Below are 16,708 nucleotides of genomic sequence, written 5' to 3' on the forward strand. Positions count from 1 at the left end.
AGTACTGTTCCCTGTGCTATACAGTAGGTCCTTGTTGGTTATCTATTTTATATATTGTGGTGTGTATATGTTAATCCCAAACTCCTAATTTATTCCTCCCCCATTCTAAACCTTCAATGTTTCTCTATTAATGAACTGTTTTTCTAAAAATAATTCTTTGAATAAAACTAACAGAACATTGAGGAAAAAACTTTTTTTCTTTCGTTTCCCCCTCTCCCCAGCCTTTCCCTAACTAAAATAACATTTGTAGTATTTTTTTATCTTTATTTTGGTCTTCCCAGCACAGGAAGTGTTTTGAATCTGAGGGGAGCCCTCCCATCGTGGAGCCTCCCCCTCCCCCGACAGAGGCTGAGTTAGCAGGTAGAGTACTCGCCTGCCCAGACTCCCTCCAGCCAGGGCTTCAGCCTGAACTGGTGATCTAAGCTGTGCCAACCTGATACACTTGACAGGACTTGCACTCGGGAATCGAAGGGAAGCAGTGGCCCCTGACAACATATGTTGGCATTGGAACAGCAGTGAGGCATCACTTGGGGGTCTGCCCTCTGGGCTTGAAACCTGGTCCTCCAGACATCTCAACATTTCTGGGAGCCCACAGGTATCCAATGAGTAAATTCTTTAGCCAGAGTCTCCTATCACTTGCAACTAAACCCTTGGTAATATTTGTATTTGCAAATACTTATCAAACACCACGTGCCACGAACTGGTCTAAGAGTTTCTCATGTACAGACTCACTTCATCCTCACAGTAACCCCATGACACGAATACTATGATTATGCCCCTTTTACTGGTGAGGAGACTGAAGCATAGTAAAGAAAGCAATTTGAGGCTAAGTAATTTTTCCCAAATTGTTATTTTTTTAAATATTTATGTATATATGTATGTATGTATTTATTTGGCTGCGCCAGGTCTTAGTTGGGACACGTGGGATCTTTGTTGCAGCATGTGGGATCTAGTTCCCCAACCAGGGATCAAAGCCAGACCCCCCCCCGCACCTGCATTGGGAGCATGGAGTCTTAACCACTGGACCACCAGGGAAGTCCCTTTAAAAAAAAAAAATTATTTATTTGGCATTTGCTCCAAATTATAAGCAATGAAGTAACAAGGCTATGATTTGAACCAGGCTCTCTGGATCTAAATCTGAGCTCTTAATCACCACACATACTGCTTCTCTACATGTTTTAAATTTTATTTATTTATTTATTTTACTGATTACATAATAACTGCTCATCATAGAACCATTCAAACACTATAAAGAGTAGAAAAAAGAAAATAAAGCAACAGTACTGCTTATAGTAAACCATTGTCTATAGCTGTACTAGCTACTTAAGTTTAATTAAAATTAAATAAATTAAAGATTTGGTTCCTCGGTCACAATAACCACATTTCACGCGCTCAGTAGCCACATGCATCTCTTGGCTACTGGTTTGGATAGCACAGCATGAATAGAACACGTTTCCATCATCATAGAAAGTTCTGACCGGCAGCCCTGAGTAATTTGGCCTTTTTTTCATAGTTCTCTGGGACAGTGAACAAATACATGTAATTTTATATAACTGGAGTATTTTGCATGCTGTTTTTATTGTGGGACTCTTTAGTTATTTTCTCTTATCTACGGCTTATTTTTTCTTGCTTTGACCCCTCCCCTCTCTTGTCGGGATAAGCCAGGTGGGTAGGAGACCTTCCGGGCCTTCCCCTGGGCTCTTACCCTCATGGAAAATTTCATATCACACGTAGAAGGGCTTGTAGTTGGTAAACATTTGCTTTTTTCCATTAATAAAACACCGTGGAAATACTTCTGAGTCAGCCAATCCAGTTCTTACTTATTCTTGTTAGTGGCCTTGTGGAATTCCACAGTTCAGATATAACAATATTTTGAGGTACCTTCAGCCTCTTTCCCGGGAGTAGGATGATTAGATTGAAAGGCATGTTCATGTTTAATTTTCATAGATATTACCAGCTTCTAGCCCAAAGGTGAGACTGATCCCCAGTTTCTCCTGCAATGAGTGAGTATATTCTGCCTTCTCCCTTCCCCTTCTAACTCACTGCCCCCAGACACTCCACATCTTGGTCCACCATTAGGTGCTGTCACACGTCTAGATTTTTCCAGAATTATGATTGAAAAGTGGTGTCTCTACAGTGGCAAACCAACCCTGGTGAGAGCAGGTGCCCAAGGTAAAAGCAATAAAAGATTGCAAACAATGTCAGTTTGTTTTTATCCATCACCACATGTAGGCCATTCTAACAATGTCAGTGATAACGTACTCCACCCCTCAAAAATCTTTTGTTGCTGTTTGTGGGAATGTAAATTGATACAGTCACTATGGAGAACAGTATGGAGGTTCCTCAAAAAAACTAAAAGTAGAGTTGCCATATGATCCAGCAATCCCACTCCTGGGCATATATCTGGAGAAAACTCTAATTCGAAAATATACATGCAACCCTATGTTCATAGCAGCACTATTTACAATAGCCAACACTTGGAAGCAACCTGAATGTCTATTGACAGATGAATGGATAAAGATGTGGTACATATATACAATGGAATACTACTCAGCCATAAAAAAGAATGAAATAATGCCATTTGCAGCAACATGAATGGAACTAGAGATTATCATACTAAGTGAAGTAAGTCAGAAGGAGAAAGACAAATACCATATGATATCACTTATTTGTGGAATGTAAAGTATGACACAAATGACCATATCTATGAAACAGAAACAGAAACAGACTCACAGACATAGAGAACAGACTTGTGGTTGCCAAAGGGGAGGGGGTGAGGGAGGGTGGATTGGGAGCTTGGGATTAGCAGATGCAAACTATTATATATGGAATGGATAACTAACAAGGTCCTACTGTATAGTACAGGAAACTATATTCAATATCCTGTGATAAACCATAATGGAAAAGAATATGAAAAAGAATATATATATGTATAACTGAGTCACTTTGCTGTACAACAGAAATTAACACAACATTGTAAATCAACTATACTTCAGTAAAATAAATTTTTTAAAAATCTTTTTTTGGCCTACATTCTAAGCTATTGCTGTGGGTACTGTTGAGTTTTAATAATATGTGTAAGCTTCGAGTCCCAGCTATACAACTGGCCTCCAATGCACACAAACTCAGCCACATATTTGTTTAAAAGTGAATTATAATGTTTTTCAATAATTCTAGCTCACTTCAGGTGTGGCTTGTGTCTCCAGTCCCTATGGTACCACACACTCGTGTTTACACTGGAGATTCATAATAAACCAGGAGAGTTGGATGTAATTTTTCTGTTTGGAGATTAAAGTACACAACAACTTTTTCAAATAGAATCAGGCTTGAATCACGTATTCTGAAGCACCAAGCTTTATCATTGTTCCTTGAAGGTCAGTGCACAGAAACTGTGGAGAAAGCCAGGAATAATACAACAACTGCAAAAAAGTAAGGAAATAGGCAATTCCGTGGAAAACAGAGTCAAATTTTGAAGAAGAACTCCAGGAAAGATGACAAAAGGTTCTGGTCTTCTATTGCCAGAAGAAATCAAAAGGACAGTCTTTGAACACCTGGATAGTTTTCACCAGGAAGAAGACACTCATTCTAAAGCAATGGATCAAATAATTTCAGTGTTCACTATTTAGTCATTTTCTCTAAATTCAGTGTAAGAGGAAAATCTTCAGGGATTTTACTAAATGTAATAGAAATTTATGATGAATCTTCTGGTGAAAACATTTCAGTGGAAATGTTTGAGCTACAGAGACATATGAAGACTGCTGAGAACAATCCTGAAGAAACAAGGATGTGGAAAATGATGTATTTCTGACATTCATTATAAATTGAGGTTTTTATGAATCGGTTAAATTTATCTTTATGTTTAAGACTTTTTTTTTTGAGAACTAGGTGCCTCTCTTTTTATTTATTTACTTATTTGGTTGCGCTGGGTCTCTTAGTTGCGGCAGGCAGGCTCCTTAGGTGCTGGAGGTGGGCTCCTTAGTTGTGGCATACAAACTCTTAGTTGCGGCTTGCATGTGGGATCTACTTCTGTGAGCCGGGATCGAACCCGGGCCCCCTGCATTGGGAGCGCAAAGTCTTACCCACTGTGCAACCAGGGAAGTGGGTAAAAGTCCGTTTAAGACTTTTCTTAATGATTTGAATAACTTACTTCGAGTGAAAGAAAACTTTCAGAATTAAAATTAATAAAAACTGTCTTCGGGCTTCCCTGGTGGCGCAGTGGTTGAGAATCTGCTTGCTAATGCAGGGGACACGGGTTCGAGCCCTGGTGTGGGAGGATCCCACATGCCGCGGAGCAACTAGTCCCGTGAGCCACAACTACTGAGGCTGCGCATCTGGAGCCTGTGCTCCGCAACAAGAGGCCGCGATAGTGAGAGGCCCGCGCACCGCGATGAATAGCGGCCCCCGCATGCCACAACTAGAGAAAGCTCTAGCACAGAAACGAAGACCCAACACAGCAAAAATAAATAAATTAAGTAATAAACTCCTACCCGCAACATCTTCTTAAAAAAACAACAACAAACAAACAACAAAAAAAACCTGTCTTCCATGAACTGTTAGTGAAGAGATAGGTAGGCAAATCTGGCTATTCTATTTAACATGAATATGCAAATTTGGACCAAATCATTGACATTTGCAAAAGTTAAGGCTCAAACACAAGAACTATAATGTTATTTCATCACTGAGATGGCATAGGTAAATTTTTCTTTTTCAAAAATTGCATTTATATAATTTTAAAATGTTAATCATCTTTTATCCGTTGTAATGTAATACTTATTTAAAAATTTATTTACTGACATAATTATGCACATGCAATTCAATAATAGAAAAATTTACTGTCTTCATTTCCCTTCTGATCATTGTTATCATCAGTTTCATTTTGTAGTTATTACTGAAAATCCTTTTGCAGTAGAGAGGAGGGTAGGATGTTATAAAATGATTCAAAAGATACAAAATATTTTCAAACAGCCAGAATTGGCCTTGAATAATATCCTGATACACTGAGCTTTATAGTTGTTCCTTGAAGGTTGGTGCACAGAAATTGTGAAGCCATTGGGCACTTGGCATGATTAGCGCAAGAATGAGCACAGACATCAAGCAGAACAGGCACGACCACAAAAGGAGCCATAACTGATTGAATGAGCCATTTGCAGCTTCACTGCACCACCTTGGGTCCTTGGATCCTTACGGCTTATCTTTGAAATAAGCCCCTTTCTTTCACATGCATTTCCCTGACTGCAGAGAAGCTGAGCAGTTTTTCATGTTTATTGGACAACTGACAGGCTTCTTCTATAAATTCCTCATCTGTATCCTCTCTGGGATGGTGATACTCAAGCTGTTTGCGTCTGGGACCCCTTTGAGAATATGATGAAGCTTATTATGCATCCTTTTCTGAGAAAAATACACACATGTTAACTTGTGCAGACCTCCGCACCCAACTTCAGGGCGCTCAGAAACCTCCTCTTCCTCATTTTACAGATATAGAAATTCAGGCCCAAGACCTCAGACTAATTTGCAGCAAGTTCCATGCCCTGTGAGGCTCGGTTTTCTCATCTGCAGAATGGGAACACTCCCACTTAACCTCACAGGATTAATGTAAGAATCGAATGAGTTAACGTCTAAACATACTAGTCTAGAAATTCCAAAATTACTGCAAGGGTTGACCTTATTTTTCTTTTTTCCCCCTCAGAGCCCCCCCCTCCCCAGTATAAATTAGTTCCAATGTTTAAAAATTGAGCATTCTCACACTTTAATAACCTGCAGTCCATGCTCCATCTCAGAAAACTGGAAGCTCCAGCAATACTGTCCCGTGCTAGGGAGGGGCTGGACTGGAGAAGCAGCATGCCTTGGTTAACAAGGCAACAGCAGGGGCTGCAGGTTATCCTCTGAAAGCGGGGCGGCCTCACTCACTCACTTTACCTGCCAGGCCAGGTGGGCCCTTGGGCTGGGGAGTCCTGCCCTGGGCATTTGCTATTCCTCTGCACATGCCTCCGGTCAGGTCTCAGTCAAATTAGTCACATAAAGGTGATAAGGTTTGATACTGATTGAGGTAATGCTATCTTTGTTTGGGAGATTTGCATTCTAATGGGATTTAAGGGAAAGACTGTCCTAATCCTATCACTCCCTGACCACGAAAAATCCCAGTAATTATGTGAGAACTTTTTTGCACTCTTGGCCAGGGACTAATGGTAGAATTGTGTTGCTTTTGCCTCCAAACTATTTCGTATTCAGTCTGTTTCTATCCATCACCACTTTTGAGATGGTCAAGGTTGGATCAAGAGTTCAGTTTTGGAGATACTTATTGGAGTTGAAGGTATAAATTTGAGAGTCATTAGCTAGTAGATGGGGCTCAAAATCATGAGATTAGATGAGACCACACTAGGGAAAGGATGGTTTAGAGCCACATAGAACTGAGCTTGAATCTTTCACCACTTAGGTACTTGGGCCAATTATGTAGCCAGTTCATGCCTCAGTGTCCTCATCTGTAAAATGGGGTAATAATAATACCCATTGCATAGAGTTCTCAGGAAGAATTAATGTGATAAAGGATGTGGACTATAAATAATAAAATGCAGTCACTTATGTCAAAGGGATCTACCCTGGAGCCAGGAAGGCAGTAGGGAGAGGGAACTTAACATACCTCCACCCAGATATAATATAAACTTTTGACCCAGGCATCCACAGGCCACCTAGAACTCATTTTCTTTACTCCCTAGAAACTGCAGCTCAGCAAGCAATCTGCTGCCAAGTTAAGTATCTGAATGTCTGCTGGCACGCGTTGTAGTTCTGTAAAACAACCTATGTAACTTCTCTGAATGTCTCAGTCTGTTGTCTTTACAAACACCTGCTATTCTCTATTTGTAAGGCCAACTGGCCCGAGGCAGGGGAACGCAATCAGACTCACAGGTTGCATCAGACCGAAACTTTCCGAAGCACCCAGTTCCAGAAACTGACCTGGAGACTTTCCGGAGCACCCAATTCCAGGAACTGACCTGGGGACTTTCCACCCCGCCCAGCCTTCCCGCCTTTCGAGGGGCGGGACTAACGGTCCCAAGACTGATGCGACCGGCACCAGATATTGCCACGATACCCGAAAAGACCACCAAATAAGGAATACCCTGCGCCTTCCCGGATTCGCCACACCCCTTTCCCTTCTTCCCCTATAAATTCTGCCCAAACCCTCGCCCAGGCGCGACTTCTTTGGCCCCTTTCTCTCGGACCAGGGATCCTCTCCCAGGAGCGTTCCCAAATAAAGTTTGTTTAAGCTCTCCTCCGTTTCTTGGTGCTGTTCGTTCCTTACACTATTTCCCTTGGAGCACATTTGAGTTGCTATTGGAATTGGTACACCTCCCAAATTGCAATTCTTTTTTTTTTTTTAATTTTATTTATTTGTTTGTTTATTTTTGGCTGCATTGGGTCTTCGTTGCTGCACGCGGGCTTTCTATAGTTGCAGCGAACGGGGGCTACTCTTCATTGCGGTGCATGGGCTTCTCGTTGCGGTGGCTTCTCTTGTTGCGGATCATGGGCTCTAGGCACGCAGGCTTCAGTAGTTGTGGCATTTGGGCTCAGTAGCTGTGGCTCGCGGGCTCTAGAGTGCAGGATCAGTAGTTGTGACACTCAGGCTTAGTTGGTCCATGGCATGTGGGATTTGCCCATACCAGGGCTCGAACCCATGTCCCCTGCATTGGCAGGCAGATTCTTAACCACTGTGCCACCAGGGAGGCCCCCAAACTGCAATTCTTACAACCCTAAAAAAACTCTTGTTTGCAGCCTTCTGTGGGTTCTTTTTTGGTCGATAAGGACTAGCATAGCACCTGGCCCATAGTCCAGCTCTCAGTAAACACAGGCTGTGTTATCACTACAGATGAGGACACTAATTCAGAGAAATCGGTGGCTTCTTCTAAGTCATCCAGTGAATAGATGGGAAATCCTCGGCTCAGAGGATGGGCTTACCCCTTCTCACAGCAGCCCTGTCCCTGTGGATCCCAGCTCAATGTCTGTAGCTCAGTTTGGGCACTGGGATTCCAGGACCTGTCCCCAAGTCCTTGTCAAAGCAGCTTCAGGGGACTTGCTGGTGGACTCTCTGTCTGTGCTGTGGTGCTGGATTAAAGAGCTCTAGTCCCCACCTTTAGGGGCAAGAATCCACTGGTAGCTGTTGATTTTCATACCAAAAAAAAAAAAGCCAAAAGATACTGATTTTCATATCAAATGCCAAAATTGGGAGGTAGGGCTCTAGTTCTCACAGGTGCTACTTTCTTTGGATTGTGGGCCAAAGGCTGTCCTTGAAGTCACCAAACGCTGAGGGAACCAGAGTGAAACTTGCATTCAGCCAGGAGATGGACGACCCAAATTCCATTACATTTAGCAGATTCCTATGTTCATGGGATCTTTCCTCTTTTCCCATCTGTAGAACAGTCATATTCACACTGAGTAGATACTTGGCCTTTTAGGAGTGAAAGCTTTAATGAAAAGATTGCATATGGGGTTTTAGGAACAATCCACAAACTTTGTGGAGAAGCAAGAATGTAGATGATTGTGGGTGGGATCATTGTTGAGGACTTTCTGATGCAAATCCTAAAATTCAGAAGCCCCAAAATGGGATGATCTGCTTGTTTCAACATAGAGCTGATCTGGGAGGTATTTGTGGGCCTTTTGAAGGATGTGATGATTTCAATCATTCTGTAAAGACTGGGTAGACTTCTGGGGCTGAAGACCCATGTCCAATTACCTACTATTTCTAGAGCAGTGGTTTTCAAAGTATGGCCTTTGGACCAGCAGTATCAGCATCACCTGGGAACTTCCTGAGAGGCAAATTTACCCCAGAACTATTGAATCAGCAACTCTGGAGTTCAGACCCAACAATCTGCGTTTTAACAAAACTTCCAGGTGATTTTGATGCAGTTCAATTTGAGAACTACTGTTCTTGAGTATAACTAACTGCAAATCTGAATAAGCCTCTAAGAACACTGGAACCCAGGGCGGTAAGGAGTGTGCTGGAAACGGGGTGAGAGGCAGAGGGAAGAGGTGAAGGACTGGCAGCTTGGTGTGTAAATCTGTAAGTAGGTACTGTAGGGGGTCCCCGGGAAAGGAGAACCAGGCATGACTTTCTTGACATAAGAGAAGCCATTTTGGGATTTAAGCCTGGCCACAGTGCTTGCCCTTGAACAGGTCTCAATAATTAATGATCTTAAGGGAACAAAAGAACAAAGAAACGAAGGACTGTTATCAGGCAAGAGAGTAACAATAGCAAAGATAACAAATCAGGTGAAAAGGCTCCCAGTTCTACTTCAATGGTAAGGATTAGTCTGAAGCTCAACCACCAGATCTACAGGAACCTAAGGGATGATGATGCTGACATTTTCTGACTTCAATCAGCTAAAGCTTAGACTCTGTTGACCTTTGCACCAATTCTATGCTGAATTCTCCCCTGCTCAAGCCCTTCATGGATATGCAAACACCACCCAAGCCCCTCATGAATATGCCTGTACCCTTACCTTAAAACTTCCCCAAGTTTGCTGTTTGGGGGAGAAACTGCTTTGGGAAAGATCCCAGGTGTTCTCCTTATTTGCTGCAGGTAATAAATCCTTCGTTCTCCTGATCTTTGGCTTGGTTGTGTCTTTTGGCTCAACACCCATCAAGAGACAAACCCAGTTTTGGGGTAAGAAATCCACAGATTATAGCATTTCTTCAAGTATAATTATGCAGTCTGAACTGGGAGTCAGCCTGTTACCAAATACAAGTCCATGTACCCAATGCACAGTGAGGCCAAACAAACCAAAACGTCAGAGTTTGGAGCAGAAAAAGATTTATTGCAGGGCCATGCGAAGAGAATGTGTGGCTCATGCCCCCCAAAACCCTGAACTCCCCGAAGGGTTTCAGCAAAGCATTTTGAGGGCCAGGTGATGGAGGGGGGATCATAGGGTGTGTGATCAACTCCTGCATAATTCTCTGATTGGCTGATTTTGAGGTAACAGGGCAGTGTCACAGGGGTTAACATTATCCATCCTTAGGTGCCAGTAGGTCGGGGGGCTCTGTGCTCATGATCATCAAGCAGTTAATTTCTTCCTCTTGGTGGTGGTTTTTAGGATCTGAAAAACTCAGGAAATATAGCAAATACTATTATCTGGGTACTTCAGAGAAGAGCTACAACAGAGGATATGCGGGGAGGGGTCTGTCCAAGGAAAGCCCCACAGTGTCCTGCTTGGTTACAAGCCTTGTTCCACCTGTACTGGAGCACGTTCATGGTTAAATTTTATCACAGTTTGAAATTTCTCATGACTCAGTTGGTTCCCAAAGCTACCCACATTCCATCTGGCCCTCTTCCTTTCCAGAGGTGAGCAGATAGCTGTCTGTGATTGGTTTTCAAGAACTTCCTGCAGAGAGGTATGAGCCTCCCCTTTTTCCTTCCTCATGTGCATGCAGATTATCTTTTAACAAGGATGATTCAGATTCCCAGCATTTGGCCTCCTCCCCTCACCTCTGCTTCCCCACACTGTAACCTGCATGCTAAACAGAGCCCAAAGGGAGCACATTAAAAGTATGGAAAGGAGATGCCATAAAGGCAAGCAGGAGTCCCAAACAATCTCATCTTGCGTGTAATTGACACATTATACAATCTTAATAAAAAAATTGCAGACATCTAATTGCCTTTATGGCCAAACACGATGAGTCCAGACCCCTGAGACCCTTCAATATATTCCAAAGCCATAATGCCTAAATCTAGGACTGCAATATAACTCAGTAGTGGTAGAATATAATCAGAAAAAAATTCAGCTTCTGACATAGAGAGTTGTTAGGAGAGAGGAGCCTGTCTTAATCTGTAGGAAACAAGTTGAATTACTTGGCTGGGAATCTCTGCAGGATTGCATCCTGGGCTGTTGGTGCTCTGAAGACTGCTTACTGGGAAGAAATTTGACTCTCCCTGAGCATTTCTGTCTGGAGGAGGGAGCCAGCTTGGCCTGTGTGCAGAGCAGCTGCAAGTGTCAGGAGACAATGTCCCCAGAAGTAACACTCAACCAATGACAGATGGGGAATCAGTAGATAAATACACACTGTCCTCACTGCTTGGTTGGGACAGCTCTGAGGAGGGTCCTGCTCTACCCCCCAGGACACCTCAGTAGAAGCGAGCTCCATTTGTTATGGAATCGGGTCCCACTGCTTGCCCCTTACAAAATCAATACTCACAGACGATGGTAGAGAGGAAAGTTGCCTTTAATCAGAAAGCCAGTAATCTGGGGAGATGGTGGACACAGGGTCCCCCAAAACCACCTCTGAAGATTCTGCTCAGCCATGAAAGCTTCTAAAGGTAAACAGGGATGCAATCTCAGTTACTCATTGAGATAGAGGGTCAGAGTCATCACTAACCCCCACTGTGTGCAGGCTCGTGGTCTTTCTTTAGGTACTATCTTCTTTACACAGTTTGTTCATGAGTTTACTGAAGGGGAAGATGGGGAAGAGATCAGGTCATCTGTTAGTTACTTATTCTTCATTTTGACTTCTTTGTTCTACAGAAAGAACCAACACGTTAGGCAAAGTACTGTGTGGTCAAAAGATTTGAAAGGTGTGCTTCAGCCAGAGATGAGTAGATCATGGGGGTGCCTGGCTTAAGGTTAGTGTCAAGAGAAAAGGGGCCTCCTGCAGAGAACTCTTTCCTGCAAAGTGGTCTTTCCTGCCAAAAGCTGCTTACAAATCCCCACTTCTCAGAACATCATTTCATTTCTATGGGATCATGGGTTAATGTCTGTAACTTCTTCATGATGACACAAGGTACCATGTTCTTAGAGTGGAAGATGTTGACATGGGTCTGTAGCATCTCTTTGCTGACAGTTGTAGTTGCCCATTTTCATACATGGGCAGAACAAACTACAATTAGTTGGATGCCCACAAAGATATAGATTATTATGAGCAATAGTGTTAATCCCACTCTCCTAAGGCCAGTTCTTAGAATTGTACTAGCCATACATGCAGTACTGCTCAAGGTGGAGCAGCTTATGTCATGGCTGCAGTCTGTTCGTCATGCAGTTAGCTTTTTCCCTGTGGTGGCAGTTATAGTATCTGTAAGACAACTCAGGAATATTCATCAGTCACTGAGTCTGTGACTCCATTGTCCTAATCATTAGCTGCTTTAGCCTGCTCTTTGTGACTCAGAGTGGTCTGGGAGACTTCAGCTCTTCTATAAACATGGAGGGGCCTTTTCACTTGTGAGTGTGGGCACGGGTTCTGCTCTGTTTCACAGTCACATACCATGGGAGCTGGCTTCATCACACACCCTCTGTCACATTGTTCTCTTCCCAGGCCACCTTTTTTACATATTTGCTGGAGTTTTCTCAAATCAGCTCTCAAACTACTGATCCTTAAAACCTTGTCTTGGCCTCTGCTCCTGGGGGAAGCCAGATGAAAAATACTTTAGGTGGGATGCCCAATAAGGGAAAGGGACAGCTTTCATTCTTAACAGCAGAAAGCAAGCCATTACGTTCAGGTAAATGGTATTAGTGAGTTCAGTCATCCATTTGTTACCACACATTAATTAGGTACCTACTGTCTACCTGAAGCCAAGGGTAGATCTAGAGAGGTTGGGGCATGATTGTAAGAGGCCTGGGATACCAACCTAATGTATTTGAACCTTCTTGTATCAAGAGGAGGGAGCTATTGAAGAGTTTTGAACAAGAGGGTGATAGAGTCAGAGCTGGACAATGGGAAGCTTAATCTGGCTCCATAGTGTGAACTGGACCTTAAGACTGGGCTAAGGAGGCATATTATAACTGCTGGAATATTTTTAGTGCATGTTTGATGAGGAAACCCGGCCTCTATGCACCAGCACTGAACTGAATCTCGGAGACAAAGTTCTGGGTGAGGCAGAAAAGAATAGCTTTATTGCTTTGATAGGCAAAGGGGGCCACAGCAGGCTAATGCCCTCAAAACTGTGTGTCTCAACCTGGGGTGGGGGTGGGGGGTTGTGAGGAGTCTTATAGTCAATGGGCAGAGTTGCTGATAGGGATCAGGGTGCGTGCAGGGTCTGCATTCCTTCAATCTAGAGATCATCTGGCATCAGGTGGTCTCATGATGGGCTTCTGTGGTTCTCAAGGCTATTGAACTGTGACCTTCTCTCTGGAATAAAGAGTGCTCCATTGAGTACTTATCATCTTCCATTTGGTGGGGGTTTTAGTTCTGCTCAAAGATAGTGTGATGTGTATCCCTTGAGGAGGAACCAGAACCCTGCCACAAGGTTGAACTATCGTTTCTTGACTGCTCCTCCCTTGTCTCTGCATCCCCTCCCTTCCCTAATTAGCAACTGTTTGAATCTATCCTCTGGAACTCAGAGAAGGTCAAGGAAGCTGAATGAAGCCTATTTCCTACAAATAAGAAACAGGGGATATGGAAAGACTTTTGTGCCCAGGAGCCCCACAGGATCCTGCTTGGTTTCATGTGCTGAAAAATACTTCTCAAAAAGTTGCATACATGACTTCATAAAAATATAAAATGAACATGTCAAAGATTTTATTCCACTCATTAGGGAACCAGTAAAATGTTAAAACTAATTCAAATGAGAATTTGAAGAACAGAGCTTTACAAGAGTCAGACCAAAGAAAATGTTGAAATGAGTTTGTTCAGAGATGCAGAATTGGTTAATATCCTACAGACAATAAAGAGTAACTTTGAAGGTTATCATTTTTACAGATGGAAATCAATTGTCTTACTACCAGACAAAATCAGCATTTGTCAGGCAGCCACTGTATTGCTTTCGGGCAAAAATTATTTGCACTGCCGTCAATTTTCTGTAAGTTTGCCTCTACCCCTACAGAGCTATAAAATAGCCTGGTCCATAGAAAGCCAGTCAGAGGAACACTCCCAACATTACTCTGAAAGAATGCCCAATAATCTTGGCCTATTTTCAAGTTTAGGATAATTTTTCTTGACAGTCTCCTCTACTGGGATCGTAAGTAATCTGCAAAGTTTAAGAGGTGCAGGGAGAGCGTTAAGTAACCCTAAAGGCTTCCTCAAGTTTGCTTTTCAAATCTAGAGCCATATAGTGGCTCTATCCATATATGGATTAGGAATCTCAAATTGGACTTTATAAAGTCTCTATTATTTTCTTTCCTAGGCTTGAGGAACAAAACCTAAGACACTATGTCCACCAGATTTAACATAGAGAACCTATCAATTTGGTAAATTCCTCTCTTCTTGAGGTCCTCTCAATTTTCAACTTTCTCAGCTTCGTGGCCTTCCAGGAAGTGACCTTCCTTTCTGTCTGTGAGGCTGGGGCCAGGCAGCAGGCCAGTTTTCCTAGGAGAGCTTTGTGGGCCTTGGCTCACATACAAAGTCAAACCCTTAATAGAATGTTCATTGTATGTGACTGGGTCTAGGAATGGCTTTTAGTATACTGATGTGATAATTCTTTAATATTGCTCAGTGCACAGGAAAACCTGACATGCCTTGAAATCTTCCAGTTTCTACATCTGTGAAAGAAACTGGATAATTTTCTATTTTGACAATAGTTCTAAAAATTTACATAACTTTATTAACAATGAGCAGTAAAGATAAAAGAAAATTTAAAAACTATTAATAACAATGATAATAATAATACATTTCAATCAACCATGATAAAGAAGAGAATAAACTAATGGTGGGGTCAGGACACACTACTGCAAAATACGTCACCTTGGCACATTGTATATTGTTGTCGAACCCAAGCTCAGTTCGTGTGCCTGACGCACAGTGAGGCCAAACCAACTGAAACGCTGGAGTTTGGAGCAGAGAAAGGTTTATTTCAGGGCCAAGCAAGGACAGTGGGCAGCTAGTCCTCAAAAAACCCCAAACTCCTTGATGGTTTGTGGGGGAAGAGTTTTTAAAGGGCAATATTTGGCTTGAGGGCTATAGGGTGTGTGACTTCCTTCTGATTGGTTGGTGGTGAGGTAACAGGGTGGTGCTCCAGGAATCTTGTGCTCAGCCTGGTGTTACCATCCTCCACCTGGGTGGGGGCTTTAGTTCTTGTAGCAGAACTCAAACACATTGTTATGTATATCCCTTGAGGAGGAACAAGGACCCTGCTTTACTCTGCACTGTTTTTTGTTTTGTTTAGTTTTGTTTGTTTTGACTGCTCCTCCTTTGCTTCTGCATCCCCTCCCTTCCCTGTCTGGAACTCAGGGAAGGTCAAGGAGGCTGAATGAAACCTGTTTCCTATGAACAAGAAGTGGGGGACATGGAAAGGATTTGTACCTGGGAGAACCCCACAGGGTCCTGCTTCGTTTCAACATGAGCTACTCTGCTCATTCTAATTATTTAAATAGCCCTATTCTACCTGCCTTTGACTGTGAGTAGATGCATTTATATAAAAATTAAATCATAATATAAATCATATTTTGAGTAGAGAGGAAAGCGCTTCCATATAGACATGTGCAGCAGCCCCAGCCCCTGCACGTGTGAGACCTTCCACATCTTTGCTACTCACACAGACTAGGGAAACAGCAAGAACCCCAGCAAGTTTTGGGACCGGTCCCACACACTGCATATGCTTCCAGGTGGGAACATAAATAGCAGTGACCAGGGAGTGTTGAAAGGAGAGATCTGGGAACTTGTCATTTGAAGAGACAGGACAAAGGTCCTCAGCCATTTTCTAGCAATTTCACAACCTCTACGGAAGGAAGTCAGCATGATATTTTCAGCCTGGCCTGTGCTCAGGAAAAAGAAGTGACTAACATACCATCAAGAGAATTGTGGTTTGAATTCTCTCTGAACGTACATTTATTTCTTTTATCCCAGCTACATCTGTATGCACCTTGCTGTGAAACAGTGTAATTAACCACTGGGTTTCAGAGAGAGGTGATAATTTTCAGCTTATTCTCAGCTCAATTTCAGTCCAAATTTTAACTTGAAAATGTTTTTTCTTCTCCCTTTGGCAGCAGCTTTCAGAAGTGGATTTTGCTGGAAGGCTTCTATTTTCATCATTCTGATTGCTTTATTTATGTTGCAAATCACTGATTTGGTGTTTGGAAATTGCCATGTTTGGGGCAGCAAAGTTTTTAGTTAATGGATTGATGAGTTTTAAACTTGCTTATAAAAATTTTTTTTTTAAATAAAGACTTAAAGTTCCAACTCATCATGCCTTATGTTCAGGATAGCGATAAACAGTGACGTCTTGCCAGTTACCTCAACCCTTTCTTGCATGAAAAAGAGTGGGGCACGAGAGGATTGTCATGTCCCAGGTCTCAGGTGAATCCTTGGGACAGCCGCCAAGTGTGGGTTCTTGGCTTCACATAGGAAAGAATTCAAGAGCGAGCCAAAGTAAAGCAAAAGAAGATTTATTCAGGGAGATACACACTCCATAGACAGGGTGTGGGTCATTTCAGAAGGTGAGAGAGAACCCAGGGTATGGGGTTGTCAATTTTTATAGGGGTGGGTAATTTCATAGGCTAATGAGTGGGAGGAGTATTCCAGCTATTTTGGGGAAGGGGTGGGGATTTCCAGGAATTGGACCACCACCCACTTTTTGACCTTTTATGGTTGACCTTTGAACTGTCATGGCACCTGTGGGTGTGTCAGTTAGTGTGCTGATGTGTTACAATGAGGGTATACTGAGGCTCAATGTCTAGCGGAAGTTGACTCATCCGCCATCTTGGACCTAGTTGGTTCTAACCAGTTTATGTCCTGTCCTTGGGCCATATCATTCTTTAAAAGGTTGTTCCCTGACCCCTTCCTGTCTCACCTTGTTATC

This window comes from Aethalodelphis obliquidens, unplaced genomic scaffold (genome assembly GCF_003676395.1).
Source record: "Aethalodelphis obliquidens isolate GAN/ISIS:26980383/991018 unplaced genomic scaffold, ASM367639v1 scaffold56, whole genome shotgun sequence".
NCBI classification, from domain to species: Eukaryota; Metazoa; Chordata; class Mammalia; order Artiodactyla; family Delphinidae; genus Aethalodelphis; species Aethalodelphis obliquidens.